At 51.0% G+C, this 17,231-nt stretch overlaps 1 protein-coding gene and 1 non-coding gene across 2 annotated transcripts in view; both read right to left on the minus strand.

Annotated features, from left to right (window-relative positions):
- The window catches only part of LOC142563438 (uncharacterized), a 97,332-nt gene that overhangs the window by 5,535 nt on the left and 74,566 nt on the right, over positions 1 to 17,231 (minus strand). The gene's annotated exons all lie outside the window — the stretch shown is intronic.
- On the minus strand, positions 8,338 to 8,521 carry LOC142567841 (U2 spliceosomal RNA). The gene has a single exon (XR_012825259.1). It is a non-coding gene; the product is annotated as a U2 spliceosomal RNA (small nuclear RNA).

Below are 17,231 nucleotides of genomic sequence, written 5' to 3' on the forward strand. Positions count from 1 at the left end.
CGCTGTCTGTTGTCGCCGAACCTTGTGTTATATGATTTCATCGCGTGACTCGAATGTTGTAGAACTTTGTGGAAGGCATGTGGGTCCCAACGATTAGTCTGGAACATTCGATGACTGCTGCATAAAAGCCGACGCACTTGACCCGCTGATCAGATTTTCGACGATCGCCGACCGTGTTCGCCGCTATCGTTGTGCTATGTGTAGCCTGTTTTTGTGGGCACAGGTTCGCCCAATAAAAGTTAGTTTTGTATTTCACAGTATTTGCTACTGTGTTCTTCAAAGTCACCACCACGTGACATCTGGTGGAGGTGCTTTACGTTCATGTACCGGATGCCCCCGACAAGCCGTGACCCAAGCCCGGACCGCAAAGAGAACACCAACGTAATCCCGGAGCATCGAGCAAGCCGCCGTCTTCAACAGCTGCCCCCGGAGCACGGACTTCTACCGGAGAAGACCAAGAAGATTGTGACCAAGGCAACCCCAATGGCAGCCCCAGCGTCCCCCATCGTGCTACAGCAGCCCAAGGAACCACCGACGTTCCGCGGTTCCACATTTGAGGACCCGGAAAGCTGGCTGGAAACGTATCAGAGGGTCGCTACGTTTAACAGCTGGGCAAGCGAGGACAAGCTACGACATGTCCATTTCGCATTGGAGGACGCCGCGAGGACGTGCTTCGACAATCGAGAAGCCACCTTGACGACGTGGGACCTCTTCCGAAGCGGCTTCCTGCAAACATTTACAAGCGTCGTCCGAAAAGAGCGAGCCCAAGTTCTACTAGAAACCAGAGTGCAGCTGCCAAACGAGACGATCGCGATCTTCACGGAGGAGATGGCCTGTCTTTTCCGGCACGCCGACCCGGAAATGTCGGAGGAGAAAAAAGTCCGCTTCCTGATGCGGGGCGTCAAGCAAGAACTTTTCGCCGGACTTATTCGTAACCCGCCGAAGACCGTAGCTGAGTTTTCTACAGAGGCATCGACGATCGAGAAAACTCTGGAGATGCGCACTCGGCAATATAACCGCCAGGGGCTCACGCCGCAGTACGCCATCCAAGGACTAGTTCCGACGACCTTCAAGAGACCATCAGGGCCATTGTGCGCGAAGAACTGCGCAAGGTCCTGCCTTCGTCGCAGCCTCAAGCGGCCTCGATCGCCGACATCGTGAAAGATATGGTTCAGCGATCGCTTAGAGTTCCTGAGGTACAACCTCAGTTACCGCAGCCCCAGCCAGGAGCGATGACCTACGCTGCCGTCGCACGCCGTCAAGGCCCCCCTCCGCGACCGCGCCAGGGCCCTCAGCGTCATCATCATCATCAGCCTGGTTACGCCCACTGCAGGGCAAAGGCCTCTCCCATATTTCTCCAACAACTCCGGTCATGAACAAATTGTGGCCATGCCGTCCCTGCAAACTTCTTAATCTCATCCGCCCACCTAACTTTCTGCCGTCCCCTGCTACGCTTCCCTTCCCTTGGAATCCAGTCCGTAACCCTTAATGACCATCGGTTATCTTCCCTCCTCATTACATGTCCTGCCCATGCCCATTTCTTTTTCTTGATTTCAACTAAGATGTCATTAACTCGCGTTTGTTCCCACACCCAATCTGCTCTTTTCTTATCCCTTAACGTTACACCTATCATTCTTCTTTCCGGACGACGGAACTACGGTAACGCCGCAATTCCGTCGTCCGCCGCCGCCGCCGCCAGCACGCCCACCCGTCGCCCAGCGCACCTACGCGAGGAAGACGGACATTTGGCGAGCCCCCGACCACCGCCCGCTCTGCTATCACTGCGGAGAAGCCGGCCATGTGTATCGCCGATGCCCATACCGCGACTTGGGACTGAGAAGGTTCGCCGTCAACGCGCCGCGTCCACAGCTTGGAGAGCGTCCACGTGACATCGCCGACTACCTCGCCGCTACTCAATGGAGCCCTCGACGACCGTCCCGTTCTCCGTCACCAGGCCGCTACCTGTCGCCGAGCGCCGACCATACACTGGCCCAGCCCGGGGCCGGTCCGTCAGCCCATATCCGGAAAACTAAAAGCAGCAACCGATGGAGGTGCGGTCGCTGTTCGTCGAACTGACGAAGATCCTCCGCCGCCGACGAAGACGCCGAAGAAACTACCTCGACGACATAACGACACGCCGCCGTCCCGACGAAGTCTGGAAGCAAAGAATACGAGGACGAAGGACGACCTGATGACACGACGTTCCAGCTTCAGTTCAACACGACGCAGCTGTGATCCGACGCCAAGACCCAACTGCAACGCCAGACAAAGAACCACCGACCTCGACGTACTTCTCGACGGCCACGCAGTCACTGCCTTAGTCGACACAGGGGCCGATTACTCCGTAATGAGTGGACAAATCGCCGCCCAGTTGAAGGTTAAGACTGCATGGGAGGGCCCCCAAATTCGAACCGCTGGAGGACACCTCATCACGCCGACTGGAATCTGCACGGCAACAATAACCATTCATGACCGGACTTACCCTGCCACTTTCGTTATCCTCCAACAGTGTTCACGAGACGTCATTCTCGGTATCACGCCGCAATCATCAACCTGAAGTCGAAGTCAATAACGCTGTCGGAAGATAAAGCGATGCCGCCGGAGAGCCCTCGTAGTCACCACGCCTTGAGTGTGCTCGAAGATCGAGTGAGCATCCAGCCTCGCTCCAGCATTGTTATTTCGGTCGGCACCGAAACACCCACTGACGTAGAAGGCGTCATCGAAGGCGACCAAGGCCTACTACTAGACCGTGAAATTTGCGTCGCAAGAGGGATCGCTCGACTGCATGGAGGGAAAACTGAAGTGTTGCTGACAAACTTCAGTCAAGAGTTCAAGCACATCAACAAGGGCACGACGATCGCGTACATCGAGGAAATTCTGGAAACCAGTAATGCGTTTGTCCTCTCGGATTCCGCCGCATCTACCCCGACGACGATGGTTCCCGAACCAGACTGCGACATTAATCCAAGTCGCCCCGTGATTAAGCAACAGCAGCTCAGAAGTCTGCTCCGACGATACAAAGGCTGCTTTTCGACGTCATCGACGATTCGACAAACACCAGTCGCCAAGCATCGCATAATCACCGAGAAGTGCGCTCGACCACTCCGCCAGAGCCCTTACCGAGTTTCGCCGCGAGAACGTGCAGCTATAAGAGAACAAGTCTACGAAATGCTGCGCAACGACATCATCCAGCCGTCGAAAAGCCCGTGGGCATCCCCTGTTGTCCTGGTAAAGAAAAAGGACGGAACCCTACGTTTCTGCGTCGATTATCGTCGTCTGAACAAGATCACGAAGAAGGACGTATACCCCCTCCCACGAATAGACGACGCATTGGATCGGCTCTGCAACGCTAAATACTTCTCGTCGATGGACCTCAAGTCTGGCTATTGGCAAATAGAAATCGACGAAAGAGATCGCGAAAAGACGGCCTTCATCACCCCAGACGGCCTCTACGAGTTCATGGTTATGCCATTCGGACTGTGCTCGGCGCCTGCAACGTTCCAGCGCGTCATGGACACGGTGTTAGCAGGATTGAAGTGGCAGACCTGTCTCGTTTATTTGGATGACGTCGTCGTCTTCGCTGGAAATTTCGACGATCACCTCAGGCGGCTTGCGACAGTACTAGAGGCCATCAAGTCGTCAGGGCTTACTCTGAAGCCGGAAAAATGCCGCTTCGCTTACGATGAGCTTCTGTTCCTAGGCCACGTAATCAGCAAATCCGGTGTCCGTCCAGACCCGCAAAAGACAGCTGCCATCGCACAGTTCCAGCAACCCATCAACAAGAAGGCAGTGCGTAGATTCCTTGGCATGTGTGCCTACTACAGGCGCTTTGTCAAGAATTTTTCACGCATCGCCGAGCCTTTGACACGTCTAATTGTGATGTTGACTTCAAGTGGGAAACGCCGCAGGCCGACGCATTTGAAGAACTCAAACGACGCATGCAGTCGCCGCCGGTACTTTCGCACTCCGACGAGTACGCCGATACAGAAATCCATACTGACGCCAGTTGCCTAGGCCTCGGTGCCGTTCTAGTCCAGAGAAGAAACGGAGTCGGACAGGTGATAGCGTACGCTAGCCGGTCGCTGTCAAAAGCGGAAGGCAACTATTCTACGACCGAAAAGGAATGCCTCGCCATCGTTTGGGCTACAGCTAAATTTCGCCCTTATCTTTACGGCAGGCCATTCAAAGTCGTCAGTGACCATCACGCGTTGTGTTGGCTAGCGAATATAAAGGATCCTTCAGGACGACTGGCGCGGTGGAGCCTCAGACTACAAGAATACGACATCACTGTAACCTACAAGTCCGGACGAAAACACTCCGATGCCGATTGCCTATCACGCGCACCCATTGACCCGCCGCCGCAAGATGACGAGAATGACGACGCCTTCCTTGGAATGATAAGCACGGAAGACTTCGCTGTACAGCAACGGGCAGACCCGGAGCTGAAAGGCCTCGTGGAATATTTGGAAGGGCGCACCGACGTTGTCCCCAGAGCATTTAAGCGCGGATTATCTTCCTTCACGCTTCAAAACAATCTACTCGTGAAGAACTTCTCACCAGTCCGCGCCAATTACCTTCTTGTTGTCCCGTCAGGACTTCGTCCAGAAGTATTGCATGCCCTATATGACGATCCGACCGCTGGACACCTCGGATTTTCCCGGACACTATCGAGGATACAAGAAAAGTATTGTTGGCCGCGCCTGACCGCCGACGCCGCCCGTTATGTCAGAACATGCCGAGACTGTCAGCGACGCAAGACACCGCCGACAAGGCCAGCCGGATTACTACAGCCAATCGAGCCTCCTTGCCGACCATTCCAGCAGATCGGGACGGACTTGCTGGGACCCTTTCGGACGTCAATAACCGGAAATAAGTGGATCGTCGTGGCGACGGACTACCTCACCCGCTTCGCTGAAACAAAAGCACTGCCGAAAGGTAGCGCAGCCGAAGTGGCGAAATTCTTTGTCGAAAACATCCTGCTGCGACATGGCGCCCCAGAGGTCCTCATCACCGACAGAGGAACGGCCTTTACAGCGGAGCTTACCCAAGCCATTCTGAAATACAGTCAGACAAGGCACAGGAGGACAACGGCCTACCACCCGCAGACGAATGGTCTTACGGAGCGGCTGAATAAGACCCTCGCCGACATGCTAGCGATGTGCGTCGACGTCGAACACAAGACCTGGGATGCCGTCCTGCCGTACGTAACATTCGCTTACAACACGGCGGTGCAAGAAACTACACAGATCACGCCGTTCAAGCTGGTCTACGGCAGGAACCCGACGACGACGCTCGACGCCATGCTGCCGCACGTCCTTGACGAGGAGAACCTTGACGTCGCTACCTACCTCCAGCGCGCCGAAGAAGCCCGACAGCTCGCCCGCCTGCGGATCAAGAACCAGCAGAGGACCGACAGGCGTCACTACAACCTCCGACGATGCTTCGTCGAGTACCAGCCCGGCGACCGTGTTTGAGTGTGGACCCCGATACGCCGACGAGGACTCAGTGAAATACTACTGCGACGATATTTCGGACCCTACAAGGTCATCCGACGTATTGGCGCACTGGACTATGAGGTCGTGCCAGACGGCATTTCGCATTCACGGCAACGCCGCGCACGATCTGTAGTGGTCCACGTGGTGCGTCTTAAACCCTTTTACGGACGCTGACGAACTTCCTTATTTTGTTGTTTTCTTTGCTAGGAGTGCTTTTCTTTTATTACTTTCGTTTGTTTGCAGCATCGGGTCGATGCTTTTTAAGAGGGGGGGTATTGACACGTGTATTTATATTTAACGGGCGACCACGTTTCGCCGCCTAAAAAATGTTATCGCACAGCGCGGGACGCGTCTGGATGTATCTGAAGTTTCTGGAAAGTTATCTCCGCTTCTATCCGCTGTCTGTTGTTGCCGAACCTTGTGTGATCTGATTTCATCGCGTGACTCGAATGTTGTAGAACTTTGTGGAAGGCATGTGGGTCCCAACGATTAGTCTGGAACATTCGATGACTGCTGTATAAAAGCCGACGCACTTGACCCACTGATCAGATTTTCGACGATCGCCTACCGTGTTCGCCGCTATCGTTGTGCTATAAGTGTAGCCTGTTTTTGTGGGCACCGTTCGCCCAATAAAAGTTAGTTTTGTCTTTCACAGTATTTGCTACTGTGTTTTTCAACGTCACCACCACGTGACAATAGAAACGCAGAGCGTGATAATCATGCAACGTTTTCGCCTTCTTAAAATAGAGCAATTGAAATGAGCACCTCACACTAAGGGGACGCGGTAAACATCGATGGGCACCGTCATCAGCGAGGAAAGATCGAGGCACTTGGTGATCAAGAGCCACGGTGCAGTCTAGAAAGAGCGAAAGAAAGCTGAATGAATGTTGTTGTATTTTATTTTCATTCTAAGTGGCTCACTAAGTAGCCCGAAGGGGGAACAAAAAAACAATCGCTAGGCTCTAGCGACTCTCTCATTTTCTTAACTTCAGTACTGGGATTGCCCGGTTATACCCGACTGTCCGGTTATAGAATCTCACGTGATCTTGAGAAGAATCCTCTGTCACTACTCGAAAATATTGAGAGGGCTCCAGTGCCACCGGAACTCCTGCAAACGGCTGGGCAATGCTGAAAGCTCCACCGCAATCTGAAGATGCAGCTTGGACGCAGCAGTAGACACGTACAAAGCCATACATGCGCCATCTATTCAGATGCAAGATACTCGCGGTTAGCGAACTCTCCGCGAACGTAACCGTCACCCTGAGCTTATCAACACTGCTCTTTTTTGGCTAATGCCCCCACTTTGATGTTCTGTGTCAGCTTCTAGCCGTTTATGTGACGTTACAGGCAACCTTGACACGTGCCTAGGTTGAATACATACATACATACATACACGCACGCACGCACGAACGCATGCTTCTTCTAGCTGACGCTAAACTTAGAATTTACGGCACGCCTTCGTCGCCGAAATTAGCTGCGCGTCTCTCATCGTACCGCGCGCTGTGCACGCGTTTTTATACAAGTTCGAGCCCGCCGTGTCCTGTGATTCAACAAGTTTTATTGCTGAATAAAGCTTCCACTTACTCTGCGAGCCTTGCTTACTTACTCTGACTGGCTGTGCGAGCCTTGCTGCCTCATGAAGGCTTCGTTCTCACCAATTACCGCTATGCGTGGTTATCTGCATAAAGTTATTGTTTGCGCGTTTGCTCCAGGAACCAACAAATTTCGCAGGGACAATCTGCAGCCCAGTGCGAACGCCAGTGGAGCAAAGCAAGCAACAACCTCGCAGGCGCCGCGTCTCGGTCAACGTTGAGCAGAACCGCGCGGTGTGCATATACGGTGCACTACAGGAGCCCGACGAAAACCCGGCGACGTTACAGCGGCGCATGATGCAAGCGATGCAAAGAAGCCTTGACGTAGTAGCTAAACCTTCTTCAGAACTCGCAATCTTTGGTTCGATTCCAGGTGGGACACCTTTCAAAGCGATAGCTTTCTTTCGATCTTTCACCGGTTTTCGTGGTCGGCGGCCTGATGTGGGGTGCGTGCGCTCGCACGACCGAGCTTCGTAACCTAGTTAAGCGACGCGTTCGTCGTCGAACTCTGAGACGCGAGTGCTGACGTGCGAGAGCTTTGTATGTATCGTCTGAAGGTATCGATGCCATAGTCGGTGGAGGCACGGCGTCAAGTTTCTCCACCGCTTGGGCTGACGGTTGCGGGTCGCGTTCGTCGTCGAAGACCGCTGCGCGTTCCTTGTGGAAATGCACCGTTTCGTGTGGCCGGCTCGCCATATGTATACGCTTAGACCGACTTCCACGTGTGTGGGCTGGGCGTGATCATAATGCCAATGGTCGCTCGGAGGCGTTTATCTGGCCCCTGGGGTAGAATAGACGAGCGGAGAAGAAAGCGCAGATGCGTAGCCGTTGTCATGCCAATGTTGTCAGAGAGTCATCATTCTGTATAGTCCTCACGACGCCGTCGCTTGTTGCCGTGCCGTCTTGGTCACGCTACCAACATCGTCGCGCCGTCACCTCAATCGTTGTCATTCCGTCGCGTTGACACCGTCGTCGTCGGCGTCACCACACTGTCATGCCATCAACCAAAACATGTCGGCGATAATTTGTGCCGCCATCATCAAACAGCATCATCGACGTCAGCAGTATACTTCGTAAATATTGCTAGTGTGTCTGTTTGATTTCTGCCGTTCACATAAGGGGCTATTCGCTTACGTTGTCAATCATACTCGATGGTTTCTGTAACAATTTTTACAGCGAAGCTGTATATGGCTAGGATCTGAAAAAAATTGCGTGCGTCTATCGAGTCGTGTAGATCGATAATTACTCCCCATACGTGGGCCGATTCCGAAGATAGTGCAATACGGGGCCGACGCGCGACGGAGGTGAAGCAGGCTTTAAGCACTCCGCCAACTTGCAAAAGTAAGTTTAATATCTTAGATCCAAATACAACCCGTATCAGATATCAAGCTTAGAAGAACAGATACTACACTTTGACCCGCGTCGCCCATGTCTACATTCGCACCGCTCTCTCTCTCTATCGGCGTTCCAAGCGGTTTCGTATCTCCTTCCGCTCTTCCGTAAGCGTGCTGCCCGCCAGTACCGCGAGGCGGAAAGAAATGCGAACCGTCCATGTCGCACAATCGTGAACCGTTTCACCGGAGCAACGGCCAGGTTTCAGAGGGAGTTTGTGGGGAAACCATTTTGTGTGGCCTCTGTTGTGTGTGACCGCTTGTGGTTTTTTTTACTGACCTCACAACCATTACTGCACTGCGGGAAGTTGACCAACGCAGGATCGCCTTGGCTACGGTGAAGCAGTGTGCACCCTCGGAGTGCCGTGAGGTGCGCGTCTATTCTGCGTGCCCGAATTCGTTGGCAAAAGGTGTCGTGCCGCGTTTTGCAGCAATACATGGGTGTGTAACCCCCGGTGCCTCATCATCCGATACTCAACATCGTGGAGGAGCGACTGGTCGCGACTTGGACTTCCATTTATGAGCATACGGTGTTTGACGCACGGCAATCAACAGTTCGCCATTAAGGGGCCCACATACACAGCTTCGCTGGTCATCCACTTTCACAAAGTGGAATGGCACTGATTTTTTTTAACGCGACAGCGTTAAGGAGCTCGCGTCGCAGAAAAGCCGGTGTCGTCGGTGCCGGCGTCGGCGGCGTTGGCCGTGAGCGATAAATCCCAGCAGGCACTTCATGAATAAAAAACAACTTGCAAGATTGGCTGGGTGGGAATCGAACCAGGGTCTCCGGAGTGTGAGACGGAGACGTTACCACTGAGCCACGAGTTCGATGCTTCAAAGCGGTACAAAAGCGCCTCTAGTGAACGCGGTGTTGCCTTAGAAACGAGCTGTTTCTAAGGCTCAGGCGTGCGTCGCTTGCTCAGGCGCACATTTCGTTGTCGCGCCGAACGCTGCGTTGCTCGACGCTCACCGCGTCCGATGCGGGGCGCGTAGTTGCTGCGCCGTAGCCCATTGTCTTACACCCCTTGGCGGGTCGACGGGAACGCTGTCGCGTTCCACTCTTGAAGGCGAAGCTTAAGCGTCCTCCAATTTTTTTTTTATTTGCATCGTACCCGAACCAAAACGCGAACACACGGCACGACTGGCCCACTTCCTATACTAATAACCGCTGTTCACAGTGAAAAAAAAAGGAAAATGACAACACAGCAGCTATCGGTGATGTAGGCACGTGTCAAAGTTGCGTATAATGCCAATAAAAAAATAACGCAATTTGTTCGCCTCATTATGGTAAACGAAATAAGCATGCCTGTGCGTGTAAAGCCCATCTCTCCTGGCCGACAAGTTTTTCACAGTAGTTTGGAGCAGTGGACGCATGTTTAGTGATGGCGAACTAGCTCTTGTCTCTAACCTTGAACAGCGCTCTTTACTTCAGTAACCACAATAACAGCCATGCAATTTATCTTCCCTGTCTGGTGCGTCCCTCCGGTGTTGCCAGTAGTACTCGGCGCTTTACAAGATAAAAGAACGCCAACTAGCCCAGTTTATCGCTCTACTCAAAGGTCATATCAGTAATTTAGAGGAACTGGGACGACAGACAGATATTGTGCCAGGTGCAAGCTGCGCTTATGAGAAGTTGAAAGAATTAGGTGCTTTAGCATTTGTTGACCTTGTGAATTTCCAATACACATAAGAGCTACGCCTTAAACCTTAGGAGTAAATGTTAAAAGTTTTGAATTTCACACAAATCCCGATCTATCAAAAAGCTCACTTTTTTGTAATGCCAATGCTTCTCGCTACCTCGAGTTGCAAGACTTCTTTACATCAGTGCGAAACTTTGACAGACAACTTGCTTAAAGGGACGAAACAACAAAACATTTTCCACTCTTAAGGGTGTTGCTTTATACCAAGGCTAACACTCTTACTTTTAACCCGCCGTGGTTGCTCAGTGGCTATGGTGTTGGGCTGCTGAGCACGAGGTGGCGGGATAGAATCCCGGCCACGGCGGCCGCATTTCGATGGGGGCGAAATGCGAAAACACCCGTGTACTTAGATTTAGGTGCACGTTAAAGAAACCCAGGTGGTCGAAATTTCCGGAGTCCTCCACTACGGCGTGCCTCATAATCAGAAAGTGGTTTTGGCACGTAAAACCCCATAAGTTAATTAACTCTTACCTTTAAGGCTGTAAAAAAAAGTCTTTTACACGACAGCGAGATTTGAACTACACCTGCTATGAAAAAAATCTATAGTCGAAAACTGCGTAATAAGACTCCTTACCTCGCGCTCACCTCAATACCTGACACGATATTTGACATAAATAGCTAATACAGTTTATTTACGCAATTTATGTGTCGGGTCTGATGCAGCTATCATCATGTTTACTTGTCACAAAAGTTCGCCAAGCTATAAAATTTAACTTGTCTCCTTCAAGGCTAACACCCTCACCCTTCAGGGCGAGGGCGTTAGCCATGGGAGCAACCACTGTGCAAACATTTTTTACCTTGAAGGTTGTTTTTTTTTTTCGACTTTTGGAGAACTGAAGCACTTTGCTGACGACAAGTGCCTGATCGGCTACATGCGATCACAGCATTTGCGTTAGCCTGGGTTGCAGGAAGCTTGGCTGACAAGAACACAGAGATGCAGAGAGTGGCATGCAGTGAAAGCGCAGAGAGGCACGCGCTCTCTAACACGGATTCAGGCACCCAGATAGCCTCCCCATTAAAGTGCGGATGCTGTTCGCGAAGTTCTATCATGGGTAAAATGTGTGGGTAACGAACGCATCTCAGCCGCTTTTAAACACGTTTCAAACAAACATGGCACTTTGCATGTTTCCCGTGTTTCCTAAATTATTGATATTGTTAGCATTATCAATGAAGAGTTCCTAAAAGGCGACGAATCGTGGTGCATCGCGATGTAGAGTGATCAGAATTTCCCGACACGTTTATCACCAGGACGATAAGACAAGAAAGGGCAACGGCAGTTCTTGTTTTTCTCAGGAACAAACGGCATGCTATCAGCGGATGTCAGCAATTCAGTGTTTTAGTAAATGCTCACAGGTCACGTATTTGATCATCCTTTGTTTCAACTGAAGCTCCGGCTTTTGGCTCGAGGTTTACTGTAGACGAATGTGCATAGTACGATGGACCGCGCAGGACTCTCTTTCATGGTTATTTAGCTATAGGATCCTGGTAGCGTCACTCTTTTGCGTTAAGCTGATCCCAATGTGAGTTTAATGTAAACGCTGATATTTGGCTGTGTTGCTCAGTGGATATATGGTATTGGGCTGCTGAGCACGAGGTCGCGGGATCGAATCCCGGCCACGGCGGCCGCACTTCGATGGGGTGAATTGCGAGAACACCCGTGTACTTAGATTTAGGCGTACGTTAAAGAACCCCAGGTGGTCGAAATTTTGGTCGTTAAAGAACCTCCGGCGGACGACACAGGCGCTCTTCTGACGGCCAGTTTCGGTTTCAAGAAGCCTTCCGATGGGAGCAATTTGTTCGCGTAGCTCGCACATGAACAACGCTGTTCAAAATTTGATCGTTGGGATAGGTAGAGTCGAGGACGGGCCTCATTTACCGTAGCCATCTATTGTTGACGATTGGAAATTAATTACCGTAACTTAGCTAATTACGCACGAAATTGCGGTAATTGCTCCATATCTAGAGGCTGCCAATCCGTACAGTCGAACGGTAAACATAACGTTACCGTGATTTATATTTTTCTCATTTTAAAAATTTGGTGCAGCTAAAAAAAAGGACACCCTGTATACAGAGTTCGTGGTAACAGATCCTGTGAAGGGCCTCTCTCATGCCATGCCGCCCACTCCCTGGCACCGACCCTGGGCGTGTGTCGATTTCTTCCCAAGTTGCAGCTGTTGCGAACCTTTAAATATGGATAGCAGAGCGATCATAAATATATGTATTTATTTCAGTGCGCAGATGCAGCTAAGGAAAGTGCATGGAAAGAACTGATGTGCACACCCCTGCTCAATTTTTAATGAAATAGAAAAGTGATGCAGCTTTATAAAGTGTCATCCAAAGAGCCGAAAGCCCTCCAAAGTGACTGACTTTGTATAAGCGGTTCAGGCGCACGCTTTTACACCTTGTTAAGCCGAAGGAGGCAACATACCTCCGAAGCAATACTTTACTGAACAAAGTCCCTGCCATTCGGTCGCATTGGATACCTAGACTTCTAACCGGGGGGTAGGTAAAGCAATATGTCGCGGTCAGAAAGCACGTTTTCGTTATTTTCCGCAGACCCGGATGCCGTGGCTAATATAACGGCCGGTTCTCAATAGTTGCCTGAGATGCGTCCCGCTAAAGATCTCGATCGTCTGAAAATGCTTGTTCTTTGTCCCATGGAAAGAAATGTCCATCTCGTGAAACAAAACGAATTAACCTCTTTCTTCCATCCGCGACTTCAGCTCTAGCTTGGCTGCCATGTACTCTTATAGCACAGCTAGCAAAGCAATTTTCTTAAGCATTTTCCAAATTCTGTGAGCTATTTATGCGATACTGATACCTGATACTGGATACCTCTGCTAAGGAAATGCGAATGTAGAGACACCGAATGTCCTTTTTTTAATTCCTTGCTCGTCATTGTTCAAATGTTTATACAAAAAACGCACACTATCTTGTCATTAGTAAATTGTTAAGAAGCCGCTTTGTAGCGTCGACTGTAGTGTCCTTCCAATCGCGGCAGTCGCAATTTCAAGAAGCGGTCAAATGGCGACTCGTACGCCTACTATGAAAGGCATTGCTAGAGGTAAAATCTGCGAGTAACGAACGCATCTCAGCTGCTTTTTATACATGTTTACAACAAACATGCCGCTTTGCATTTTTCCCGCGTTTCCTAAATTATTGCTATTGTTAGCATTAGCGTTATCTGGCGGGGGGAAAATAAATAGCATTATCCGTGAAGAGATGGCGTGTGATTTCCTGCGCTCTCCCACACCCGTCGCGATGAAAGTCGCCACATTTCACACGGGGAGGGGGGTGAAAACGTGGCGCGTCTGGTACGAGGGGTCTCGCAGCTGACAGCAGGTGCGGCAGGCGGGTGGTGGTGCGGCGGGTACTGACGGACGAGCGTGTCCGTCGTCGGCACGGTGACGCGCCTCGCTGTGGCGAGGACAACAGCTCATGTGCTGCGGCGCGTTTCGTTCGTGCCAGCGCTGCCCGGTCGAGACACGCGCCAGCGAAACTTTCTCGACCCGAGGTATGGCTCCGGTCGATTGCTGCTTTTTTTTTTTTTTTTCCTTGCTCTGTCACCGCCTTTTTTTTTTTTTTACTATTATCGCTACCGCCCTTGCTTGGCTATCACCGCGCACGAATAGCGCGGCACAACAGATGCGTGGGCAGTATATTGCCTGGCATGGGTGGTCAGAATATATCTGTATACAGGGCGTATTAACGTTATGCTAAAGCAGGGGTAGGCAACTGGCGATTAGTCATCGAAGCGGTTCCTCTCCCCTCCCCACTTTATCAAACAGACTTAACCTCGTGGGTTGAGATTTCTGTAGCAATACGTCGCCTGTGGTGAGTGTTTGCGTCAACGCTGTTCTTTATACACCCCGCCCCATTCACTGCGGATTGCTGACCGACCGATCAACGGCTGATTTTCTGTTGCCTAGACCGCTGCAAAAGAACGTTGCTGACCTCTGCTAGAGCATTCTACTGTACTGATCACGATCTCACGGTCGCCGGCCGGCAACCATGAGGGCGTGTTATCGTGTTATCGGGTTTAATTAATCGTTGCAAAATACAGTCCCACTTCAGCGCGTTGAGAGACGTGGTATTCGCCCCTTAAATAGAGAAAGGACGAATCTGCGACATATAAATAATCGATTAATATTGAAATGCAAGGCAAAAGGGCTACAGGAAGATACACACTTGAAATTATTAATAGTGGTCGAAAAAAGGGAGGTCACTGGCCGGAATGAACGTTTCTACAAGAGGGCTTGCCTTCGTCGGAGGAACAGCTGTTTTCCTTGGTGGGCTTTATATCCACCTAAGAGCCCTCGTTTAGTGTAATGCACACGGTCTTCATTCCACTTGAAACTTAACCCGGAAGCGATCACGTCATATATTAATGCCGAATATAAATTCGGATGAATGCGGAACTGTGTTGAAGTGGTTTAATCATATTCTTGCCATCACTTCTCGTGAAAATTGACAGTACTTTGATCTCGATCGTTGTGAGGAGAGGCCGAAAGCCACGTACATGAGTAAAGAAAATGGGGTGATCCGGTCTTACCTTAGTGTCTGTAGGAGTAGAGGCGTCAAAGTTTAGGCTGTGTTACCTGTTTCACAATACAGCTTATGTAACGAATGATGCGATTCGCAACACAGAATATGTCATCTATCATGCAGAAATTACTAATAACTCCCCTTGCATAAAAAAAAAAAGAATAGGTGGACTTGCAGCAAGGCGTATGTAAAAAAAAAAAAATGGAAAAGCGTCAAATAAAGGCCTAACGCAAATTCCATATTAGCGTTCTGATACGATGACACGAAGTTTCAGTTAGTAGAAAGGGAATTCGTAATTAAATAGTTTATACCGTAATTCTTATTTCAAATAACATTTTGCTGTTGTTTAGTACGAATGTACTCTACATGGCCAAAAATTAAGATGATCGAGTTGTTCTAATCTTTGTTAATATGGAATGGTGTTAGGGCTTTTGGGGGTTAGAACGCGGTCTTCATTCCTGAACCTTCAAGGTTTATATCGCAACTCACATAAGCACGACGTCTCAAAGTGCATGCTCAAACCCTTGCGTGAACAATAATGGCGGCTCTAACGCGCGTAGGGTGAAATATGCATGCTGCAGTGTGACTTATCACGTACAATTACGCATATTTGCGTCTTGCATAATCTAGACCAGATATGTCACTACTTTAGCACGCGTGCTGTTGGCATTTTTCTGACACCTTGCTGACTACTACCTTCAACCAAATGGGGAATATTGCATATATTTCGTGTTTAAGCCGCAGGGCTGTTCTCGTTACAAGCAGAAAGCGGGCGTAGAGTAGACTCTTATAGTTTCGTATCTGTGTGAAATACTTAAATTGTGGGTCATAAGCGTGTTCATTCACTGTTCAACGTCGGTGGATACACTGTGCCGAACTTCTTTTTAAAGCGAGCTCATTTCTCTTACATTTACTTGGAATGTTCATCGTCGCTGAAACGACAACCTGACAATGCAACGCAGCTGATTGCTGTACTCAAGACTTGTTCAGAAAGCTCTGTACTACATTCCTCGCTGGGTTAATATCCTTTCACAAGAGGAAGACAAAGAAATGTACTAAATTTATCACCAATCAGCGGGTAATAAGGCGTACACAACGTAAGGAATGAACAGGCAATGAACAACACCAGAAAGTGTTTTGGGTGCATGGGTCATGGCCAGCATCAAAAATATCAAACAAAAGGCAGGGTCGTTAACTTACCTCCAGCAATATTCTCTCTTTTCGTAACTGTACCACATCTCAGTAGTTTCGTTCAGCGCTGTGGGAAATACATGCCGCCACAGCCATCGAAGAACGCGAAAATACTCCAAAGTGTGTTCATACTTGTCCTCATTAGCTTGTCGAATGCCCGATGTTCTCTAGTGACGACTTCCGACGGACCGATATGGAAACGACATACGGCATTGTTGATACACCGTTACAGGTGATAAGGCTGCGATAATTACCAATCAATGCGTCACGTTATTATACACGCAACGAATGCTTGGAGCTAAGATATGCGTGCCATGTGCCGACAATTGCAAATCTGTCGACCTCGCCAGGTGGTAACTCCGCATATCGTAGCACACGTCCGCAATGACGGCGACTCGTGCTCGGAGAGCTGCGCATCCGTGCTTTAACGCCAACGCCTCCCGCGTGCCTGCGATGCTCTAATGAACGGTATCAAAACGATTGCGTCAACATTATATAAGGGATGAGGCGACAGGCGGCGAACCCGCGGGCGCGCACTGCTTCGGTTTGTCGGTCGGCGCGTGACGCGCGCCTCGTGTGCTTGCCGCCAAGGCCGCCGTGCTGGTGCGCGCTGGACGAGACCTGGCAAGCTCACCGCCCGGCCAGGAAGCACCGCGCGCGGAAGCCGGCGTCTCGCTCGCACCAGCCGGGCGACCTGAGCGCGGCCGAGGGGGCGCCCTAACGGACCGGCCACCGGCTCGCAGAGGCATCATCCGGCGGCCGCTTGGTCTCGGCAGCTGCAGTGTCGTCGAACTCGACTCCCAGGCGGCAGGAGTGACGCAACGCTTGCGGGTTGTGCGCGGCGGCCAGGCGGAGGAAGGCTGCCGCCGAGGCCCGATGTCGCGACTCGCCGCGGCGTCCGGTGCCGCAGGACTGGTGCCGCCCGCGGCCGCTGCCCCGTCGGGCGTTGCCGAAGACGTCATTGCTGCCCGGGACGAGCGAAGCGGAGGGATCTTTTTAACAATAAAGGACCACGGTGTAGAGCGAGTTCCAACTAGCGCCGATGCTGGCATGCGCCACTCTCGCGCCAGCAGTACGCTTCGTCCCGTCCAAAGCTATCGGTGGCCAACGGACTGCGGCCGTTTGGAGCGCACGTATTGAGTCACTATGAAGTACTGTGGACGAGGAAAAAAAATACGGTTGACGATTATCATTGTCTAGATGAAATTCCAGTCCAGCTGGAGCAGCCTGAATAAGTGGATGCGCGGCACGTTCCGCACTGTTTGGGCCGGGGTAAACTTCTGTATGCCAGTGGGAGGGAGCCAGGAATCGCCACGG

Source organism: Dermacentor variabilis, chromosome 1, assembly GCF_050947875.1.
Source record: "Dermacentor variabilis isolate Ectoservices chromosome 1, ASM5094787v1, whole genome shotgun sequence".
Taxonomy (NCBI): domain Eukaryota; kingdom Metazoa; phylum Arthropoda; class Arachnida; order Ixodida; family Ixodidae; genus Dermacentor; species Dermacentor variabilis.